The sequence below is a fragment of the Anas acuta genome, chromosome 13 (genome assembly GCF_963932015.1).
Source record: "Anas acuta chromosome 13, bAnaAcu1.1, whole genome shotgun sequence".
Classification (NCBI taxonomy): domain Eukaryota; kingdom Metazoa; phylum Chordata; class Aves; order Anseriformes; family Anatidae; genus Anas; species Anas acuta.
In genome coordinates, this window is record NC_088991.1 from 7,443,209 (window position 1) to 7,467,035 (window position 23,827).

Below are 23,827 nucleotides of genomic sequence, written 5' to 3' on the forward strand. Positions count from 1 at the left end.
CGTGTCGCAGATTCATAAAGTATAAAGTTGCAGATTCAGGTATGTTGGTTACTGTGCGAAGCTTGTAGTGCCGATAAAGTCCTGGAAGCCCGTGGTTTGAGTATTGCCCTGAGGGAACCAGCTGTGTTCAGTGAGGTCAGAAGTGCACTTCAGTTTCTGCAGAGCTAAAAGAGCGTCTATAAAATGTCAAGAGGAGAAATTTATCCTTGTCTTGCATGTCCTCTAATTTATTACATTCCTCATATAATTCCGCACATACCTGTGCTTGTAGCTTAGTTTTGCAATTTTCATATCTCATCAGAGGCTCACACGCATGCTGTTTTAGAAGCATAGAATGAAATGTAATGGGAAAAGACTTATCTCTTAGTTTAGGGAGAGATTTATTCTCCTAGTCTATTTATATTGAATTAAGCTCTGTTATTACTCTGTCTTCTCTATTGATTACTTTCTCGAGTATGTTTAAAGTGAGCAATTGCCATGATCTTCTAACTTGCTGACATTTGAAAAGAGGGAATTCAAACACCCTCGTTTTAAGGTCTCTTTCTTAAATATATTTACTAAATTCTGTAATTTATCCATTATCCACCCCTTAGGTTCATCTGTCTATACATAACTGTGCCTGCTTGCATTGTGTGTGATAATAACACTCTGCGATGTGGTTTTCTTTACTGTAGGCAGAAAATTGGCAGCTGACAAATGAATCCGTCAGAATTCTGCAGAAAGAACACACAATTTCTGGATGTTTACAACTTCCAAGAGCATCACTGCAAGCATTTTATCACTTCAAGATTTCTCGGCTTGTGTAGTTAGCAGATCTTCATAAGGCTTGTCTGGAATTCTATTTCTTAATAACTCTAAATAATGTTACTCTTTGAAATCATGTTATCCATGTACCATGAGATCCAAATTTCTTCTATGCATATGGAATTCCAGGCATATATGCAGTCTAGAAAACTGTTTTTTACCTCTAACTTTGAACATTACTATTGTTCTTAGAATCTGGAAAAGCAGGACAAATAATTTTGCATTCTGCTTTTTGGTGGGTTGATGTGTTCCTCTTTATTCAAAATTAGTTTATTTTCACAAGTTTTGGCTCCGTTGCATTGGTTATGCTTAAGTATGGTGTGAGACCCTTGGAGGTAGTCACTAACCCCCAGGCATTCGTGTAACAGGGTTATTATAACACAGTGCACAGGGTACGTGCATAGGTACCCTCAGTCACTAAGGGGAGCTATTTTCTAACAGAAGTGAGTTATAAGAAGGGAAAAATGGGGCCCCTGTTGATGCCAAGAGAAAAACTGACTGATGGAGCACTTTTTTTTCCTGAAAATTTATGTTACATTGAGGTCCCATTGGTATGCAAGGCAGCATAGCGGGCAGAGCTCACAGGGGGTGCACCTAACTTGCGGAAGGCCAGATCCTCCACTGTTAACTTCACATGACTTTGGAAAAGGCTTCTGACCTGCTTCCCTTATGAACAGCAACATAAGTTCATGCCTGAATTTTTTCTTTGCACCTTGTCTAGATATTTATACCTGTGAACAGGGAGTGCTGAGCTGCCACCAAGAAAAAAGCAGAACTCTTATTTGGAAGAATTTCATAGTCACTTTGTGCACACAGAAATGAAGACTTAAAAGCTGTGGCAAAGGAGAGTAAGACCTGGAGACTGTCCTGAGCTCTGTGGAGATGATCAGACAGAATCCTTCCCCATCTCAGAGCACTTCTGGCTTGTCATTGGTACGTTGTCTGTATTCATCAACTGCAGGGTTTGCCCTAGGCAGCCAAAAAGTACTGAAGGGATATATAGGCCCCAACCCTTGCATCTCTGCTAGTTCCCCTTCTTGTCACTCTGAGAATTATATGACATGTCATTTTCTGTCAGCTTCTTTTCTCCTTCAGGAGTGCTGAGGCAAATAATTTAGCTTGTTCCAGAAAATGTCGTTTTTCTATCTCAATAAATTAGCCTGGCTGCTGTATCTCTCCAAGCCACTGAGACTGCTACACTCATAGCACCCCATGTGTCCTCCGGACTTGAATTTTTTATTATTATTTGTCTGAATGTCTTGCATCATCTTTTATTTATCCTACCCCTTTGCTATTCTTCTTATTTGTTCAGTTTTGAACTTCAGTCTTCTCAGTCTTCACTGCCTGATGTTTACTGTCCATCTGCCTCTTGAGCTCTTTATGGCTTTGTAGCAGCCTTTATTGTCCTTTTATGTCCAAGGAAAACTCAGGTAGTGAATCATGTCTTTACCACTGAGCCCAAAATGGTCCTTTCACATTCCACAGAACATGCAAGCCACTTGTCCTGGGAGTCTTGTGCAGTTCTTGTGTGGTTTGGTTAGTTAGTTAGTTAGATTGGGTTAGTTCTCAGTGACTTGGAAAGCTCTTCATTTCCACCCTAGCAGTACAAAGGACTTGTATCTCATGAGAGCACGATCTCATGCTCACAGTGGCCCACCGATCACTTAGCGTTGCAAAAAATGCAGTGTCCAAGTCTTGACATTACTCAAAAGAAAGGAAATGGCCTTGCATGTGAAAATTCATGAAAATTGTACATTTGCTCCTCTCCTACAGGTTTGCTCAATGACTTGGAAAGCAGTTCAGCAGGCAGTACCACTGAAATGGCAGCTTCTGTTGGTGGAAGATGACACAGGAGATAAGGAAGAGAAGAGAAAGGAGCAGGCTGAGGAAGAGGTAGGTTCACGTATGGAAACAAGATGGGAATTTATTTATTGACAGCTTTTAATATTAGCACTAGTTTTGGTATCATCATTGAAAGGGCAAGAAGATGGATGGGATTAGCAGCTGGGCTCAGGTAAGAGAATTACTAGGTGAGCTTAAGACTTAGGTCCTGTGAATTTAAAGCACGAGGAGTTTGAATACTTGCCTTTCATTTGCACTGCATCTGCTCACTATGTCTATGGAATCAGATCCAGTAATGTTACTGACACACTCAATTTAGATTGGATTTTGGTCCTGCTAGTCCTGTGGACAAGAATGGTTGTAGTTTTTTACAGGTAGATGTGTAAAATGAATGCTTTATTCTGCAGAACCATTTGAAGAAGACAAGATAGCAGCTTCGCTGTTGAGCTAGCATTGACTTTTCCAAGTTTCCCCCTCTTCTTTATAAACTGAGCATGTCTGATCTGGAGTCACTCAGAGGCAATAAGCATGAAATCCTATGACAAATGTCAGGAACCACATTTCAAAGCAGATTTGCTTCTTACTAAGCCCGTAAAAGACAAAGGTGTGAGTAAAGGCTTGAGAAGACAGAGTGAAGGTAACTATATTCAGGGACGTGATGGCAGGTGTGGGTTATGTGGGAGGAAGAGCCTGAATTCATATATAAGGATGTCTTTGGTACTTCATAGCCTGATCTGCGGAGGGTCTAAGTTTAGAGAATAAAGTTAAGATCTGAGCAAAGGGGAAGCAGTTACAGGAAACACAGCACATAGAGAACATGCCACTCTGAAGGATTTAACTCAGTTGTAGGGATTTATGGAGCATCCAGCAGCTGACAGCTTAGAGAAAGCCAGCTACAGAGATCTGAGTGAACAGTCCCCAGAGCAGTAACTCATTAGTGTCCCCAGAAAGACAGAACTATGTAAGTCTGTTTCTCAGGTGGAAGAGATGTTACCTTCCAGCAATGAAGAGTTGTGCTGATGAAGAATTTCTGTTGTAGAAGCTCTGCTTCTGACTGAAATTTGCTGCTCTGCCCAGACTCAGCAATAATGGCAGATTCTGAGGCCTTAACTATTTATACATATAAGGCAGCCCAGGATTATAGGGCCAGCATCGGCCTGATTCTCCTGTTAGCCTAGAGTAAACAAGTGAGCTCTCCCTTTTCTCATTTATGCGAAGAGTTTCAGGCTCTGTTCTCGGCAGGAGCAGGGACTGTTCTGTCCCTAGGCAGGGGAGATGGAGAAAGTTGTAAAGAGTGCAGGAGGCTGGCTCTTCGGCCAACCATCCTGGCATGGCAATGAGGTGCTTGGCTGGGAGATGCACTTAAAAGATGGTAGGATTGCTTCTCTCTAGTACTGCTTCTGCAGCCATGGCTGCTGCAAAGTAGTTTCAATTTTATATCTTGGAGTAAAATACCTGCCATTTTCTTGTTCTCCATTTCCGAGCTTTCCTGTCCCTGAAGAATCACTGTGAACAGCTTAGAGTACTTTTCCTTACAGCCTTGCTTTTTATTTTTTGAGAAAAACTGTGGTGTTTTATACTGTTAACCCATTATAGGAAAAAAATAAAGTGTTGCGGTTTTATTGTGAACTAGTGGTCTGGTTTTATCCACAGCTTGGCCACAGTCTTTAACCTGAATGCTGTAGCCCAGGGACTGCAGAATGCATTAGCTGATTGAACAAAGAACTGATCTGTGGTGTAACAGTAGTTACAGATTTTGGCATGAGATTTGAAGAAAGCAGCTGACTGTTGGAGTTTTCTCTTGCCTTCATTGACTTTCCTATGTTATCTCCCAAGGCCCTCAAGCTGGACTAGTAGCAGTTATGGTGCTTGTGCACTTGAGGGCAATGTAAGATCCGTCTCTCCGCTTCGTAAAGATGTGCTCTTTGTCAAGGCAATTCTGAGCTGCTCCTAGCAGTGATCATATAACATTTTGAACTATTTTCTGACCTTTTTGTTGTTGTTGTTTGTGTTGGTATATATTAGGTATAAATTAGCTATAAAAAAAAATAGTAGAAACATGTCTCTTAATGTTGTATCTTTCATTAAAACCGCAAATTTTAAAGTAAAAAGTAGGGAGAACAGTGAAAATTCTGAGTAGTTCAGGTCACAAATCAAGTACAGACTAGACTTTTGATAGGAAAGAACCAGTACAGAAGATTCAGTTTCATCTGAAATCTAACAATCTGCTTTAGTCAAATAGACTGAAATATCCAGCAAAGTAAACTTTCCCTTCAACTTTCCGGGCAAACAAATAAGGATTCATTTATGCAGTGAAATACAGTGCCTGAATCTGACTCTGACCAGGCAAAAGAGCTAAATTCATGATCCTATTCCTGAGCTGCTCCTTGCTAGCTAAATCCACAGGGTCATATGCTCGGAATATATGCGAGTATCTCAGCTTTCAGCGTGCCAAGAATTAGGCCAATATCTGCTTGTTCTTCTATGTATGAGTACTTGGTACATTACATTGCATTATTCTGAGCTACCAAATGTAGTGAGACTTCTGTATTTTTTTTAATGTAGACTTCAGAAGTACAATGTTTAGCTGGTACACCAAATGGATCTGACTGTTTCCCAAATTTAAGGACCCGAGGCTGAGCAAACAGATCATTCTTAGATGTTGGAGCATCACACAGGGATAATGTAGCTCCAAGAGCAGTAACAGAAACATGCAAGTGCCACTGAAATGAGCTGTGGATGGCCTGGAAAAAAAAAAAAAAACTAATGTGAAAATTCAGGCCGTTTACCTCTGCTCCTTTATGAGAAGTGTTTATACTGCAGACTGCGATTGATGCTTAGTGACGATGAGGCACGGTATGACAGGGAGAATTAGGAGCCAGGAGAAGATTGGATGCACAGCCACTTTCTCCCCTGTCAGGCTGGCCCTTCTGAGTTACTGCTGATGCTGTTAATGTCTCCAGCTCACTTCACTCTACTGCTGCATGGAGGTGGGGGTGTTTCGCCCACTGCAGCTTGGTAGCATGCACTGGCCACATTTGTCAGTGGGGGAATGTGGTATGTTTGTTAATCAAGCCAAATTGCTTAAAATGTTTGAAAAGCTACCTGAACTTCTGAGTAAGTTCATGTGTTTGTTGTCATGGCAGCTTTTACTGACTGGCTATATTGCAATATCCTGCCCAACTGGGCAGTTTGATAAAAAAGGGAAAAAAAATGTTCTAGAGAGATGGTGAGTTATGACCCTGTCTTTGGATGAGTGGAGGTTTCAGGGATGATTTCTGTTCCATTTCCAAACAGTCCAGTGAAGAACACAAACACAGAACTCCCTATTCTAGTTGCTTATTTTAGAATTAGATTGCCTGCTTTGAGGGCTTTCTAATCTCACATGGGTAGTCTTATTTGTGGGCAGGCTGCACTCCACAGATCTTCATTTTTCCTCAATGAATATAAGCAAGGAGTGGGAATTGGACCAAACGACTTGCTGCAGCATCTCGTTCTGTTTGTTAATAATGGTCTATCAGTTACTGCTAAACAAAAGCTTATGTGAGAGCTGGCTACCTTAACATGAATGTGAAATTTGCCAGGTCTTTATTACCTGTATTATGTACATCACAGCAATTTGTTAAATTATTCTCCTGGAGACAAGAATTTTGTGGTTAGCATGAAGTTAGAAATAGTAGAGCCAGGGTGTGTAGGGGCAGCATACACATAGGTGTTATGCCAGTATAAAAGTCATTAATTCGAGGCTACTATACATAAAAACACTGAAAACAAATTACAGATAGGAAGGGGTTTTGTTTTGTTTTGTTTTGTTTTGTTTTCTGTTTGGTTGTTTTTGTTTTTGAGGGAGAGGGATCTTTTCTTGGCAAATCAACTAATTCAAGGTGCTTTTTTGTGTGGGAATAAAATCTTTTTTTTTTGATTAAGCTGTAAATTGGGAAACTTTAGAAAATAGGATTGTAATCATAAAGAACTGCTAATTATGGTATGAATAGTGTCTGCTGTGGCTTCTCCTAAATATCTGAGTTGACTTTATCAAAGAAACAAGGCAGCTATAGTCAAAACGTAGCAAATGAAAAAAAAAAAAAACGACAAAGATTGGAGTTGACTGCTTTTTCTGTACTGGAATATTCCGGATTTTGTCTCAAGTTGGAGCAAGCTTTATGGTTCTCATAGCAGAATCAGGGGGAATGGATGGAAAGCTGAATCGTTTCTTCTGTGTTGAAATAAAAACGTAGTCACAGGAACAGAGAGAGTAGTCTTAAAGAAGGACCAGAGAGAGTGGAAGGAGGAGATGAAGAAAATGATAACAGAAAACTGTCAGGGTGTTATCACCGGAGATTGGAATCGGAGAGTTGAGACTGTCAGTGTTGGGGCGTCACGTTTCTTGAAGGTAATCGTACCTGGTCCTGCTCAGATGAGGGCAAGCTGCAGCTCAAGTTGCAGTTCTTGAATGCAGTCTTAATATTCCGAATGTCAGACCAAACCACCCAATGGAGGAACTTGAAGTTTTTGTTTGTTTGAAACCTGGAATTTCTCTTGATTTCTCTTGAATTTTCTGAATCTGTCCCTGGGATGCTGCTTGTAAGAATGTTTAGAACTTAACGCTGGAAATTCAAGAAATTCATGCAAATATGGGTTGTCTTGGTATCTCTAGGGATGTAGTGGAAGCCATAATCTATGTTGATTATGGAAACAATTCTCCAATTATAGAACCACTGGATTTTGGAGATACTTTTGCTTTGAATAAGCATTTATGTTTGATTATTATTTATTTTTAATGCTCAATTTAAACAACCAAAATTGTGATCTAAACATTAAATTAAAACCTCGTCATGAGTTGGTTTGTGTATGTTTCCAATTGCTTTTATGTTAAATGGCTTACATGGATGGTGTTACTTGTCTTGAAAGCAGGTTGACATACATATTAATGAGACCCAGGTGTTAACTTCACGCTGTTTCTTTCCAACTAAGAAAATCTTTACATTAACTTAAAATGTTTTTTTACATGTTTCTTGCAATAATTACATGACAGCACTTAGTGCACCATAATGTTCCTACGTTACGGCCCCCTCATTTTATTCTTTCCCTTCTTGAGTCTCTTTAAGCTGCAGACAAAACAGGGAGCTATAGTAGATACAGTTCAACATAAGCTGAGTACAAAAATACTGAGGAACCTACCAAAATACCAGTAATAAAGTGGATTCAGTGCTCTCTAGCCCAAAAGACAGTCTTGGTGTATTCCTAGCTTCCCCTGACTCTACATAGCTTCATAGCAGTTCTTTAACTAACATGACTTTCCTTATTTTCCTTGCTGCCAGAAGATGGTACCATCTTATATGGAGATGAAAAATGTTGTATTTAGGTTTGGGAGCTGCAGCACGTATAGCTTTTGCTCGTGACCTTGTATTTTAAAGATAGGTAATGCTGTCAGTGATTGAGGTGTGCTCTTGGACTTGTTGGAGCAGGCTGGGCAGTTTGTACAGCTAATCCTAGGAAAGACACTACTGGGCTGCAGAACTGCAATTCAGCTGTAACTCCTGCAGCACTGACTTCATCCTTTGCTTGCATGTGAGGCCTTGGAAGTTTCTAACGCATTGTTGGCTGTCGCTGGAAAGCAGAATTCATGTGTGTTAAATGAAATCTGCAGAATTATGCTCTGCACAGCTCTGGCTTAGCATGATGGATGTTTAATTAGCAAAAGGAGCAAGGGGTGAGCATCTGTAATAGCTTGTCTGAGAAGAGCTAGTTGAATGTGGAGGGATATGAGAAAAAGGAAGAATCCTTTAAAATCTGAGCCATCCAAAACAAAGCTAAATTCCAAGGAGTTTAGGAAGAAGACCCATGTTTCATAAGTAGACCTAGTTCCTGTAGAAGCCCAAATCTGAATTTCTTTGGATGTTGGACTCTAGTCAAACTGTGTGGTTTCACTCTGCTTGTGATAGCTGATTCTTCACATGCATTTCAGTACCTGGCACAAGAACATTGTTCATCTGAGAGAGTTTAATCCTTCAGGATGCTAGACTTCATGCCCCTGATCTGATCAGCCACTTTGGCTCTAGTTCTGCATGGGACTTAGGCATGTGCTGAATGTAAGTATTAAACTCATGCTGTGTAAGAGCCGAAATGCATCCTATCCTGCAAGCTTACTCCCAGGCCAACTAATGGCTCATAATGGGTGTATTAATCCCTGGTTATGTAAAGTATTTGGATTGTCCTACTAGAATAAATAGCTCAGTACATTTACATCCAACACAGACGCTTATTTATAGGTTTTAAAGGATCAGTACAAGACGTACAGGAATAAATATATCTTTAAAAAGGAAAGAAAAGGAATTAGATTTATTCAGCTCAATTTACTGCATGTTGCTAAAGGACAGTGTATATATAGCAAGTGTATGTACTCAGGTTACAGAAATAAATTGATTTAGTAGTGTTGCTAGACTGAAATGGATGTAAAACGCAAAAGTATTTTAACAGCAAGCCAAGACATAAGCAGTGAGTTATGAATCCTTTCAATTAAATTTTTAAAAACATGTTTGTTTTCCTTTTAATTTGAAATTACGAGCTCAATGAGCACTTAACTTTATTTCCAATATTAGTTACAGGTACTAATGGCTTCATTTACATTAGGTTAAATCATTACATTAAACTCTTGCTCAAGCAAATCTTTTTATGGGAGTCACTAAGAGTTCTTGTGTTAGGCGACAGGGCCAGAATTTACAGCTTATGGGAGTTGCTATTAAAATGTTAGCTTCTTTTAATGGATAGAGGTGTCAAATAGCTGCTCCCTAGAAGAATTTTTTTAGCAATGGGATATTGGGTGGGTCTTTGTAAATGTTTTGGTGGAGAAGAGCTGGTTGTGAAGGTGGTCAAAGAAAGAGTGGAGAGCAGAAGGGCTTTGTGGAAATAGTTGATGATTTTTTTTTTCAATGGCGGGGAGGAAGTGCTTGTCTATTTTTGTCAATGTTTTGAAAAATGTCATCAGTTCTCAAGGACTGTCAGCAGGTTTGTGAAGCTGGCACATTGGAGGGTGATAGAAAGAGAGCATTTGGCCTGTTCTTCTCACCTAGAAACCCTGCTCCTCTCGCCAACCCCCCGACAGCTGAGATTTCACTTCTTCACAAGTCTGCGAGAAGGGAAGAACAGAACCAGAGCTGGAAGGGACCTGCTAAGGGCTGGCCCCAGGCACGAGCACAATGTGCTGTTGCTTAAGACAGGAAACAAGTGGAGAAGGTGACCACTCTGCCTGCTCTATTTTACAAAGCTCCTGGTGGAGCACTGGCTCTTTTGTCTCCACAGTATAGAGAGGAATTTACCCTCCAGAGCCTGTGGTTTGCATCAGAGCATGTGTGGCATTTTCAGGTAGCATCAGGCTGCAGGCATCTCTCCTGAGCATCTTCTGGAGGCATGGCAAGCAAAAACTGGAATCTGCCAGACTTAGTGTCCTGCAAGAGCAGAAACATGTACAACTCATGTACCACAGCACAGGCATTGGTAATTCCACTGGCTGTTCTTGATTTAAGCTGAACCTCCGTGTCATAACTGGAATTTCCTCTGTGAGTCTGGGCTTTCAGAGAGGTCTGTGTGTAACCAGGGAGACTCCAGCAAAACCTGCAAGAACAGAATCCTTTTGCTGTAGTCATTAAGCTAATGAGCCCCGGTAGGATGGCACAAGGACCCAAGGGACAGGGCAGGAAGGAAGCAAGAAGGCTGATGTAAGCTGTGGCCAAGGCAAAAGAGCATGATAAATTAAGTGAAAGTGCAGTTGTGTTTGCCTTGGCTGCTGCAAGCTTGAAAGATTAGCAGATCGATGGATCCTGGCTGCGGAGGGTGAGGAACAAGTGGGCTTGTGAGGTGTGCAAGTTTTATATTAGATGTAAAAACAAGAGTTTATCTCTTGGATTTGTAAAGCTTTTATAGCTCTGATTGAGATGATGAACTGATTCTAGATGGGAATTTCAATTTTTAGAAATACTTAGAATAAAAGTTATTATGTGAATGCCATACTGCTACCAGGAGACAAATTTTTCACTGCTGGAGCAAGAAGTCTTCAAAGATGACTACAGAGCTGGTTGGGTCCATTACCCCTGAAGTGATTTTTCCCCAGCCCAGCTCTGGCAGAGGTCAGTATGTTGATGGGACATTTGCAGGGAAGCAAACAGGGTGCTAAACTGGCAGGCAGGGCATGTTCTCAGCTCCATGGAGCCCAGCTCTCACTGTCCTGGGTTCATAATGACTGAGAGAATAAAACATTCATTGCAGACTTAAATTATCTCTTTTGTAGGAGGAAGTTCTTTGGTGGGATTGGTTATCATTTGAGTACAAAAAGTCCCCACTACTAACTTCCAGAGTGAACATCAGTATTTTTTAGAGACTTCTCCCATATCTCATGCCTGGCTCCTTATAAAGTGAGTGGAGGGTTCATGAGACCTCAAGCAGCAGACACCAGACTCATCCTGAGGCTACTGTAAGCTGTAAACGGTTCTCAAAAAATCTGTTAAACTAAAATGCAGCATCTCTCTGCCTCCTTACATAGAAGCTTGTCTTTTTCTTTGTGAGGTGATCTTGTGCTATAAATCCCAACCACTGAGATGTGTGTAGTTGACATCAGGTTTTGAAAGACAGCAGAGACTGACTAGACTTTCTTTTTCTAGAAATTATTCATGATTGAAGATGGGGAGAAGAAACAAACAGCACATTTTGAATGCTGGGGAGACAATACTCAGACCATGGCATTCGCTAGCTGATGCAAGAACAGATCCAAATTGAAGTGCATGGAGATCTACGGACAAGTTAGTATTTTCACTCATTTTTATTACTGCACAACATTTCTCATTATAAAACCTTGCTTCAAATTGTCAGTGACTTTTCCACCCTTTCAACATTTAGTTGAAATTTGTTCACCTTCACTCCAACTTGTAGTTCTTCTGAGATATTCTGAGCGTGTGTAGTTCTCTGGATGTTGGAGTAATCATGGACGTGCTGTCACTCCACTGAAGTAATCAGATATGAAGTTACCCATTAATTATGGAGAGGGGTGTGCCTTTTCAATGCTTCATCAACCCCTATGTTGCTGACATTGAACTAAAGACTGTTAGGAATGTCTTATTCAGGATGCCCCGAGGAAGGATTCTAGTTATTTTTATAAATACCCTTCATTTCTCCTGCTTTCGAAAGGCTTCCTTTCACAAAACACCTTTTCTCTGAAAGAAAAAGAAACAACCCCCCAAAGAACAAGCAAAAAAAACCAAACCCAGCCAACAAAATTTGCTGTCATCTGCAGTTTTTAAGAAATGGCTGAAAGTGCACTTGGTACTTGAGTTCCCAGGAGAGTGTCACAGTGGGTGAGGCCGGTGTGGTAATTGCTGACCATGGGTAAGACTGAGGGGGAGTGCTTGAAGGAATAGTAACAAGAGATTGCTGCTTACAGCTGTCCAAATTTGCTCTCCTTTGCATCTCGGTAATGAGCAATTAGGACTTGCAGAGCAGCTTTATTTGTTTGCCCTGGTTTGTTGAATGTGCCAGGGTTTGCCTTATCTCCTGACTTGTTATGAGGTCTTGAAATTTTCAGCTAGTTGCTGTTAGGTTTTTGCTGCCTTGGAGGCTTCGGAAGAGCCCGTTAAATCACAGTGTGACTGCAGAGGGGCTGGAAGCAGCATATTGAGGCAGTCTTGAGATCTAGGACAAGCAGGCTAACTTTAGGGTATCGGTCCTCACTGAAGGGTGGAAGTAAACTTCCAGCTGTGGCCCAGGTTTCTTTTGGGAGTGCACGCCATGCAAAATAGGCATGGGGTGCTGATTCAGGAGCAAGATGGAGGTTCCTTTGTTCTAAGGCAACTCCACATCCAGCGGAGGTGGTGGAGGCATTTCAAAAGGTGGCTGGGATTTTTTCAGACATTTGGCTTTGAATTGTTAAATTTAGCTAAATGGAATTGCTAAGCTGGGAAGTTCCAATCAGCGTTAGGGCCTGGCTCTTCAAGCTTGGAGTGCCCCATATGGCTATGGTAAAATAGGTTGGATAGTTCTTGTATGCCTTGTGAATACCTGAGCCTCCGAGCTAAAAAGTACTCCCTACCTCGAGGGGGTACATACACATTTCATAAAGAGAACAACAACTACTGTAGGAGATTGTGTATCATCAAGCATATAATGTCTGTTGCTTAAAAACAATCAATTTTAGGCTATAAAATTATATACATAAATATATATTAATCAATAATCAGGCTCAAGAAATAATTCCCAGTGTTGTTTACAAAGTAGACCAGTTTCAACAGAATTGAGTTGGTCCAGAGAGATCCTGGTGTTTTTTTAAAAAAAGACAAACACTACCCTGATAAACAGATTTGAAACCTTATTCTGCAATGACTAGAAAAAGGATTTCTTTTATCTCTATAGATTTTTCTTTTCCTAGCTGAATTAGCAGATAGGCTGTCTTGCTGATTTTGTGATAGAGTGCAGCTGACAGATTCTACTCTTTGCTGTTATTTGAACAAGTTCAAAGTAAAACAAAAGTATTTGGGGCTGAAATGAGTAGTTCGAGCCAAAATGAATAGTTACTGTTTTATGAAATATATTTTTTATATAAATATATATATATATAAATACACATGTGCACACACATGCATAAATGTAAACAAAATAAAATAGCTTCTGGTCTACCTGAAATGTGTTTTTCTCTCTCCAGCTAACCAACTGATCCAAAGGGATCAGTTATTCACACATCTCTATTGGCGAGGGATGTTTGCCTTTGTCAAATTGTCAGGTTCGTAATGAAATTGTAGTATACTGTAATAGCTTCTTTCACAATTTTCTTTTAGGGCTCTTCTTCACCGGCTTGCTTAGAAACCTGACTTTTCAAATATAAGGATCCTGTGTCACCAACTTCAACTTAGGCTATAATTTCACCACATAGTTTTTTCAGTAAAAATTCTAATTTCAGAAAGTGTCTTACGGCAGCTGCTTTTCTTCCCCTTTAGGCATGTTTGGTTTCTCTTCTGACTTGTATCAGAAAGAGTTGGGGGGAAAAGTCATAATTTCTTCTTTTCTTTTTTAGTAACCTTTTCATCAAACATGAAGAGCTGCATGTCTTTTTGCTTCAAATAGTCTTATCCTTAGGCAATGGTAAGTAGAAAAATGTGTTTCTGCCTTGAAAATCTTATCACCTTGCTTTCAGATTCTTCACTTCTCTTGTATCTCTGTGCATCCTTTGTTGACTGGGCATGTACTGTAACAACATTATTTATGTTAAGTACAGGAAAGAGCTGTACATTAAGAGTTCAAAGGCAGTTTGTAATTCAATAGAGATCAGGCATTTCTTTGATTTGCAGCTGGTTTGAAAAAATGAAAATGAAATACAAATCATCATTTCCTTCCCTCAATTATTTTGAAAAATAGAATAACATTTATGCTTTAGAAAATGATATTTTCTTAATCTAAAAATTATACTTAAATAGACATGGTTATTAGGAAACTTTTCCAAATGTGCAGCTTGGGGTTAATTTGATATAAAGAGGACAGTCATGAGTTTATCAATGTCCCTTAGTGGATAGACAGGGTAAGAGCCCATGGGATACCAGAGCCCTCCCCAGTCCCTAAGTAATGGAACAGTTTTTACTCAGATGCAGCGAGCTAGACAGTCAGGCTTGGGTGACCAGAGTAGAAAAGCTTTTTGTTTTGCTTCTCCAGTCTGTCCCCTGAGCTGAAGGAGATTACCCCCACCACCACTTGGGTCTCAATAAGGGCTCTGCAGGTTCAGAAATCTCAGGACACCAGGGGTAGCAGGGCTTTGAGGTCAAGGGGCACTGCTGTGAGAGCGAGGAGCCTGGAGCCAGAGGGCTGAGGTGGGCTACCAGAGGAGAGCAGGACCCAACAGGACCCTGCATCCCCAGGGTGCTGAGCAGGTAGTGGGAGGGGAGGAGATGGAGGTGTTGCAATCACTTCTTCCATCTGAGCCATTGCTGGGACTGGAAATAGACGTAATTTTAATGCAGGAGATGTAGGGTGCTGTGGAATGTGTCCCATTCCAGGTGACGTTAATGAGTCCTGTGGACATGACAGGAGAGAGGACACCGCAGATTCTTCAGGTTTGTGAATCTCATCCCTCTAGCAAGCCCCTGAAATATTGGATCCGAGAGGCAGTCCTAATGTTTTACCAGGTACTGTAAGCAGCGCGGCAAAATGATTAATGAGACCTGGCCCTAGCTCTGTCAAAGCCAGATCTGTTGGGCTGCACAGTTTCTTCTTTTTTGGAATATTCTGCTCAGCAGCATGTTGCCGTACAGACTCATCAGCAAATGAGTAGCAGATGGAGCAGTGACACATTTTATCTTGCAGCAGCAGGGACATTGTATGTGCTAGGAGCTTTCAAGAAGTTAGTTTCATGTGAAGTATGTGATTGAAAAAAAAAAGAAAAAGCTGCTGATAGTTTTTTTCTCTGCAAAATTGCAGATGGACAAACAGAGAGGAAGGCAGTTGTCTCCAGGGTTGCAAGGCAGTAACAAGAATCAAACGTTCAAGAAGTTAAAATTAAAACCATTGCTATGGCAAAAACATGCATCTCTGCATCCTGTGCCCAACTGATGCACCATGGATTAGTTTTTGTTTCAGGTAGTATCCTATCAGTGAGGGCTTTACAAGTTGGTAGGTAGAGTTACTGCTCTTTGAATGCCGGGTGCTTCCTGTTTTGAGAGCAGTTGCAGTTATCCATATCTTAGGCCTTGGATAAATTGATTCTTCCACCCCTCCTAATACGTAGCAGACGAGACATTGTAAAGGAAATTTGAAAAGGAATCTGAGCTGAGACTAAGTTTTGGGATTGTTTGATTTCTGGGCTCTGCTGATGCATACTTCTTCTTCTCATAAGCTCCATGCACCATAATGTTTACTACGATGCTCAGACTGGAAACTGCTGATTGTGGAGTTCTGCTCTGGAAAAGCAGGCGTTACAAGGCAAGTTGTCTGCGTTTGTCCAGACAACATCTAACACCAGAAGATCCAGCCGTGTTCCAGGTGCGTGTGGGGTTTAACTTGTGATTGTCCTTGCGGTAACTTATTTTCCTCTATTTTAGCAGACACACAGGGGGATGAATACTGCCTGGTTTATGTGGGCAATGCTTTCCTTTCTTGGTTGCCCTGATATTCATGCTGCATTCAGGGATTTGGCAAGTATTTTTTCCCAGTGACTGTACTGATCTATCCAGAGAGAGCATATGCAGTTGGCAACATACTGCGTGCCTTGCTGTTTACCAGGAATGAGGCACATCCGTAGATGTCAATTTGCCATGGCAATGCTGTACAGTATTGGTAGATTTGGGCCAATGCACCCAAAAATGTCACCGCCCTCCCAGAATCTGATTATTCTTGAGATTGAGCTTGTTCAGATGAAGAAAGGTACAGGTAGCAGCAGGGAATCAGTCACAATAAACCAACTGTCCCTTTCTGTCCTTTATCACAGTCTCTACTGTGTCTTCTACAATAATTAATATCCTGTTTTAGTGCGCATAAGACATAATTCAATAGTCCATTCTCCTCAGTTGCCCTTTGTTGTGACGTCCTTGAGGCACAAATGGCTGTGACTTACAACAATAGACGAACTGGGAGCCATGTGCTGGGCTGTGAGGTCTGTCATGCTGTGCAGAGATGGGAAATGCTGGCAGCCAGCTTCAAGCCTGGAACTTCCTGAATTTAAATGTGTGGCTGCACTGCATTAGATTAAAATGTGGTGACTACTGGGAGAAGACAGAAAGAGCAGAAGTGGGACACTTGGGTGAGCTCCAGAGCTTTCCAGACAGTAAAAATGCCATGGTGGGAAAACCCTTCCCCTTCCCCACAACCGTTGGCCAGACCAAATTCCCAGTCCCAAAGCTTTTGGGACAGAGAATCTGTAACTCCCTACTGATGATCTTTCTGCTGGCTGTGGTCTAGTAAGACAACAGTCGGATGTTTTTTTTCATAGTTGAAAACTTTGTTAAAGCACCCAGCTCTGCACCCAGACAGCAAAGTACCCGAGGTACCTACCCAGAGGCACACGAGTGAGTTAGTGACCATGAAATCTGAGAGTCCTGCTGCAGCTAGGTAGAATTTAAATAACCAGTTTTGCTGAGAACCCCCAGCCAGCTCTTATGAACAAATAACAAAACTTCCCTGAAGAGGGTCTGATGTATATGCTAGTCAGGGAGCTTTGAGTGCTTTTGGAATCAGATTTGTTTTCATATAGAAGGCTGATGGAGAGGAGAGAGAAAAAGACAATGCTTTTTATCCTTGGGATCAAAGTTTAGATGAACTCTGAGATGCGCTTATGAAGCTTGGCTGTCCCAAGGCCAGCTCCTCTACTTATATTCTGAGCAGAGCTGCTGAGATCTCACAGTTGTTCATATATACCAAGGAAATACTCGTGCTGCTCCGCCAGGTATGCTTTCCCTCCTTTTTGAGGTGTGTGTAGATACGGATACAGAGCTGTGCTTGTAGGCAGCAAGTGACCAATGTGATGTTCAGGTATGGGAAACCTGGAAGTTATCACCTGTCAGGGACACTGCCTTGTGTGAAGGGCATGTGTGAGAGGTCTAGGTGCATTTTAGTGTGCGTATTCAGTCCTGAAAGAATCAAAGTAGGGTCATTTTTTCACACTTAGTGGGGGTTTTGTTTTCTGAATTTCAGCTGAAGACTACAGTAGAGCCAGTCTGACCTCTTTTTGGTAGCATGTAAAAGTGATATTCTAATGACAAGCACATAAGTCCAGATATTTTCTGCTCTTCTCTCTCTCTCTGAAGATCAAAGACCATCTAACGACGACAGTAATGAGTCTCCCAAAGGAATCAAGATTCAGGATTTAATATTTTGCCATTTGAAAACAATCAGACCTTTTATCACGGGAGAGAAAGGGAGGCACAGTGAAGAAAAAAGCATTCTGACAACAGTCAGCAATGCTGCAATGCTCCAATGATCTGTTGAAATACTGGCCTTGTCACACCTGGCTAGGCTGGGCAGAGCTGTAACAAGAGAACTTATTTTCTCTTTGAAATCTTTTTTTTTTTTTTTTCCCCTCCTTTGTGAGAGAGAATAATGAGGCAGTTGTTAGCACACAGAACTTTTACACCAGGCTAAGGAAGGTATGGGGGCAAAAGCTTTAAAGTGCCTGTCCATTATTTGATATATTCCGAGTTGTGATTTCTGAGGCTTCATTCTGAGGCACACATTCAATGTGGTCAGGGAAGGTCTTGCCGTACACTTTAATCACCTGCTAATCTTTTCAGGGACATTGACTTGCTGGTTGGCTGATAAATGCAGACAGCATCACAGAGCATGAGAGTGGGAAGAAACGAGGGTGCTAGAGGCACACATTGCAGCTCTTATATATTTGACACCTAATGGTTGGAGGCCTGACTGATGCGAAGAGGTTTACAAAATGGTATTGTGCTCCTCAAACCCTGGCTCTAGGCTCTTCCTGACACTGAAAGGTGTTTTAGACTTCAGAGGTGAGGATGCTACTCTCAGTAGCAGTTGGTCAGAACGCTAAGACAGCACCAAATGAGGGAGGTGTGTGTTGAGTTAGGATGGAGACATGTCTCAAAGAAGAGGGCAAGTGCCCTGCTCTTCAGGGAGGTTGTGGGTGGCACGAAGAGAGAAGTACTTCCCTTCTGGAGAAGATGGGGAGGTTGAGGCTGGTGTTAGTCGTGCATCACTAGAGGATGAGAGTGGCTGGAGTTGGTAAAAGATAAGGATAATTGGGCTCCAGGAAGGGAGAGCTAGAAATATGCATTTTATTTGGGGAAAAAAAAAGGGGGGGGGGGGAAGCAGATCTAAGGTCTAAAGCAGCATCAGGTCCCACCTGTATGATGACCAGGCCACGTGGGATAGGAGGACAGGCTGCAGAAGGCTGAGGTAGCCTGAAGTCAGTCTGTGAGATACTGGTGTTGCAATTAACTGCAGCTGAAGCCTCCGTGGCCATGCCTAGCATTTTCATCAGTGGTTTGCAATGGGCTTCATTCCACTCCAGAGGTAGAGAATGAAAGTATCAAACAGGACAGGCACTTCGCCTGCTCAGCAGCACAACCAAAATTACAGTCTCAGACCTGTGCACTTCCCCACTGGCAACACAGTCCCTGCTGGGTGCTCAGTACAATTTTAAGTGCTTGGGATCCTCTTGTGTTATCCAGCAGACCGAATATGAGGCTGTACACAACAAATTGCAGTTGCCTGAACAGACAGAGGGGTAGGCTGCCACCAGCAAGGCTCCACAGGTAATGCAGAGAGAGCAAACCACTGGAAGCTATCCTCTGATCAGTGTCATATGAGCAGCTCCTTACTTAGGTCACACTCTCAACAAAAAGCCTGTCCTCCTTCCCTTTTGTAGCGTGGTCTGTCCTCCTGAGGAAGGACGGTTTGGGAAGTGATTGACAAAAGTCTGAAGAGGTCCCCTTCTGCTGTGGATGAGTAACTCTCCTCTGGTGCTGTGGTGTTTGACATCCTCTGCAAAACAGACTCCTAACCTTGTCATTAACGTCTCTGGCATGGTTGGGAGGAATGAAGGATGAGCTTTAGCTGAACATTAATCTCAGATTAGTCTGTTTTAGGGAAAAAAAAATAAAAAAGGCAATTGCATAATATCTGAAAACCGAAGGGAGACAGAAACCTATTCATTTAGATGTAAATCACCTTAACGTGCTGCTCTGTAGGCTAAAATTTAGTTGATGTTAAATTTGTCAGCTTTAAAAAAAGGGCAGGGGGGAGAGAGAGAGAAATTGCAGGAGCGCTTTCAGACTTCTTTTATAATCCTGTATATTTAGAAGGAAGTCAAATCCTACCTTGTGGTAGTACTACAGATTTGTCTGACAGAAGAGGAGGGAATATTTGCCTTCCAGTGCTTGCTTTGAACTTCTGAGCTTATTAGAGCCTTGAATCAATATTCAGTGCAATTTCATTACCAGTTGAGCGAATTTGGATTTTTCATTCAAAGTGATTATTTCCCTCCCTCTAGCTGTCAGAGCGACTCTTAAATACCCTTTTGCTCCAGACTGATCAAAACATTAGCAGAGCTTTTGTGAAGTTTGGACCTGCTGCTCAGCACCAGATCCATTAATCTTTTGGGTTCCTGACAGATGCTAACTAAAAGCAGCTGTATGTTAAAATTTTCCTTTGGTGATCAACACACATTGGTATTAGGAGCTGGGAGGAATAACACAGTATATGTGCTGTGAATATGTAACTGAAACAGATAAAATAGCTAGAAAATGAAATATAAAACTGCAGCTTGACATGATTTGTTAGAATGTTTGTAGAGTATTTAACAGCTTAGTTTTCTTAATGATTTTAAGTGTTTGCTCTGAATATTTCTAATAGATATACACAGATAATATGGAGTTTAGCATTTTTATATTCAAGGCTGGAATTAATTTGTACAAAATTCCTCCAGTAAAAAATAGGTTTGTTTAATACTCTGCGTGCAGATGCTGCCAATTCTTTAGGAATTTCCACGCTTACCAAGAAAAACTGTGTATATAATGAGACAAGTCTAATAGATCATATAGTTAGTCATTTAAACCTGCGGGAAACATATTTATTAGGATTTAATCTGTATTATTAAGCACTCATGGGGAATTTGCTATTAAGCCATAAATCACTGTCACTGATTGTCTCTAGAAAGCAATGAATTCTGACCGCGATCTCCCACTCTTGGCTGCTCAGAGAGCGGGCACAACCTCACTTCCAGATGTGCTTGGATTAAAGTGGAGTCTCTTGGGGGTGGTGTGTGTGGTTGGTCCTTGCCCCAAGCATCCATGCCATGCTGCATGTGTGATGTGACGTCTGGCCGTGCAGACCAGGGCCCACCTAGGCCATCGTGGCCCTCCGTCACCAACCAGCTGCTGGTGCTCATCCCTTGATCAGCATGACAGGGATGCATCGCTTAATAAATGTATTTATGTGGAGGCGTTCTGAGCTTCTGGTCCCCCTGGGCTTTCGTGAGTTAAGGAGGGAACAATTTAACTTCTGAGTGTGATGAGGGGTGTTACAAGAACGAGTTAACTGGGCAGCACTACAGAGTAAGAGGCAGTGTGGGCTAAGCACAAAGTGCTGTGACCAGTGTGTCCATTTGGACTGCTCTACTGGGAGGAGGTGGCTGATCTCTGACAGCTGACAAGGTCAGTATAACAGGGAAAAGCCTTAAAATGCTGCTTGGCAACAGCAGAAATCTGCAAGAGGGACAACATGGTGAATATTTTGCTACTGGTCCATCCTGAAGGATGGAGACTGGCGTGGACGTTGTGGCATTCAGCCACCACCCTGAGCAATGGTTCAGTTCTCTCCGTTAGGCATTCATATAAATCATTTTCCTGATGGCAGTTTGATTTCGTTCTTGTTTGCTTTGATATGTTGTGAATTTAATTCTCAATTGCACTCAGGATTTTCCTTTTATCTGATGTCATATCAGAGGCTAAAAAACATGTTCACATAAAGTGCTCTTGTTATTGTCAGAGTGACACCAGATGTCTCAGTCGGAGTGAGGAGAAGGTCTTGGTGCAACTCAGTGCTCAAATCCACAGAAGTAAAGTCTGCTGAAGTAAATGTTTATTTACTTGTTGTCTGGGAAATAAATATCATCGTGATCACCAGACTGTGGCTGTAATTCATATTTAACTCTCCCGCAAGGTCTGGAGAGTCTGAGACAGAGACTGAAAAGACTATTAGGTTATCTACAGTTTTTCGTCTAGAATCTTTTCATTGACTAATAGCAGGATTACAATCAGTCTGTTTTTCCTCCTCCGTGCACATTTCCTTGGGTCTTATTAAATATTCTTCTAGATAGCTTTGAATAAAAAGGTTAGAAATTATTCTTATTTAAAAAAAGGGCTGATTCAGAGTTAAAGTGTAAAACTGTACCATTAAAAATAGATGCAGAGTCCTGTGTCAGTCTAGTTTCAGATCCGTAGTGGTACTTGCATCTTGCAGAAGAAACACTTGGTTTGGCCCAGTGGGAATGTAATGTATTGACATCGGTGGCACGAGTATAACTGAGATGAATTTGATTCCGCTTCTCGAGCCACTTCTTTCTTGAATCTATATTTCACTTGAGAAACTTGATTTGGTATCAGACAGAGTTGCATGTGGTAAAGGGTCCTGGCGTTTTATTGCTCCTGCCTAGATGATATTACTAATGTTTCAAGGAGTGCTGTAAAGCATAAAAGCAAGACATAAATCTCTAAAGGTAGCCTAGCTACTGTAAAACTATAAAATAAATGTGAGCCCTTTGCATTTTTTGCTATGGTGGTGGAAGAGAACTGGGCTGATTGACTGCTAATTCTGCTGATGGAAAATGGGAGACAGGTTCCTATCAGCCCGATGAGATCTAACAGGCAATTTGCCCCCTTGTTCTTACAGTTGTGCAATGCAGTAAAGGGAAAAAAAAAAGAACAGAGAAACACATGCCTGTTTTTTTTTTTGTTTTGTTTTGTTTTGTTTTGTTTTTTTTTTGTTTTTTTTGAGCTGACACAGGGCTATCAGTTAGAGCTGGCCAAAAGGCAGATTTTCCATGTTGTAAAACAACTTGTTTTTTTAATTACATTTCATGTCAGTTTGAATCAGGCTGCTACCAAATATTTTGACACTTCTTGTGAACTGGATATCCTGGCAAAACATCATTTTGGAAATGCTGAAATATGTCACTTTAAATTTATTTCCCTTGGCCCACGCTGCTTCTGGGCAAAATACATTCCTCTTTTTCAGCATTGCCACTGTCGACAGCAGCCATGAAACAGGTAGGAGCAGTAGGGGGCTGGTGACCTGGAGCTTGTTCTGTGCCACATGCTCTGAGCTGTTGCTCCACAGGCTCCAAGGTGCCAAGGCAATGCCACTGGTGGCTTAGGGTACCCTGCTCTGTCTCCTCCCATTCCCTCTCCTCCCCTTGTTTATGCAGGTTGCTGCTTTTGCTGGCTCTGGTCTTGCTCGTTCCTCATTCAGGACCCCTTTTTGTGGTAATGAGTGTTGGTCTCCTGAATTATGCTCTGCATGTACACCCTGGGTCACTGCAGTTGCAGGTTTCTGTCTACCTCATTGCACAACTTCTTGCAGGTTCAATATTTGTGCAGCTTCTGAATGTACTCTGTTTTCAGGAAACTTTCTTTCCTGTGGACCTTGTTCCTTGAAACCCCTTCTTGTCTCAGTCTCAGATTTATCTTCTCCACTATTTATTGTTTTTTGGATGCTTCCACTGCCATTTTAGACTCCTTCAAGTCTAAAGTCGTAACTGTTGTACACAGAGTTCTGCTTTCGTTACCATAGGTGTTGCCCTGGCATTGCTAGGTGACATGCAAAGTCTGATTTGCGTGGCATTACCATCTCCACTTGTGCCCACTTGAAATGTGCAGCCTGGCACACACTGCTACTGGAGCTGGAAGGAAGGCCCTGCAGCTGAGGCTGAAGTGTCTGAGCAGACACCTGACCTCACCTGGCTGGTTCAAGGCAGAGATACTAATTCCTTGCTTTCCTGGACATGCTTGCACAGCTTATTTAAAAACAAAACAACCAAAAAAAAAAAAAAAGGAAAAAGCAAACACCCTGCAAACATCTTAAAGTGATGCTTGATTACTTTCTGCTCATGCATTGTTAATTATGTTGTTCAGGTGGTTTGGAATCTAAAAATTACAGTCTTCAATCTTTAATGAGACATCGCTGCCAACAACAAAAAGCAGGGAAACTGTTCATGAGGATAATGGCAGGATGACTTAAATTCTCCAAAGTTTCTCAAGGATTCCAGTGCTAGCCTTAAGTCACGCTCCCCATTTCCAGTTGCCACCATGCACTGTCAACTCCTGTCCTGAACTGTATGCCAAAGGCATTAACTCATCGCTAAATAAAAATTGACAACTGGGAGTTATAAAATATTATTTTGCACATAATTCTGTTTTCATTTTTAATTTTGTTACTTGTTAGGCAATGTTGCCTGACACATTCCTAATCATCACTGTGAATGCATCACTAATTGTGTCAGTCTCTCCCTAGAAGGAGACGCCGTGATCTTGAGAAGGTATTTCAAACAGAAATTACTGGTTGTGATTTAAGGTCCGAAGTGCAGATATTTCAGTAGTGAAAACTTTTTTACTGTATGTCGCCTCATGTTCTGGAAGTGATGACTTTGGGAGTACTGAATGAGATACAGAATGGAGAATTAATTTTTCCAAATAAA

General features: G+C 41.5%; 1 protein-coding gene across 1 annotated transcript in view; it reads left to right on the forward strand.

Moving 5' to 3' along the window:
* The first annotated feature begins 1,366 nt into the window (after positions 1 to 1,366).
* The window catches only part of IL1RAPL2 (interleukin 1 receptor accessory protein like 2), a 397,669-nt gene continuing 375,208 nt past the window's right edge, over positions 1,367 to 23,827 (forward strand). Inside the window, exons 1-5 of the mRNA XM_068697284.1 lie at positions 1,367 to 1,737; positions 2,578 to 2,697; positions 11,304 to 11,441; positions 13,703 to 13,770; positions 14,676 to 14,732. The gene's annotated coding sequence lies outside the window, so the exon portion shown is untranslated. The remainder of the gene's footprint in view (positions 1,738 to 2,577; positions 2,698 to 11,303; positions 11,442 to 13,702; positions 13,771 to 14,675; positions 14,733 to 23,827) is intronic.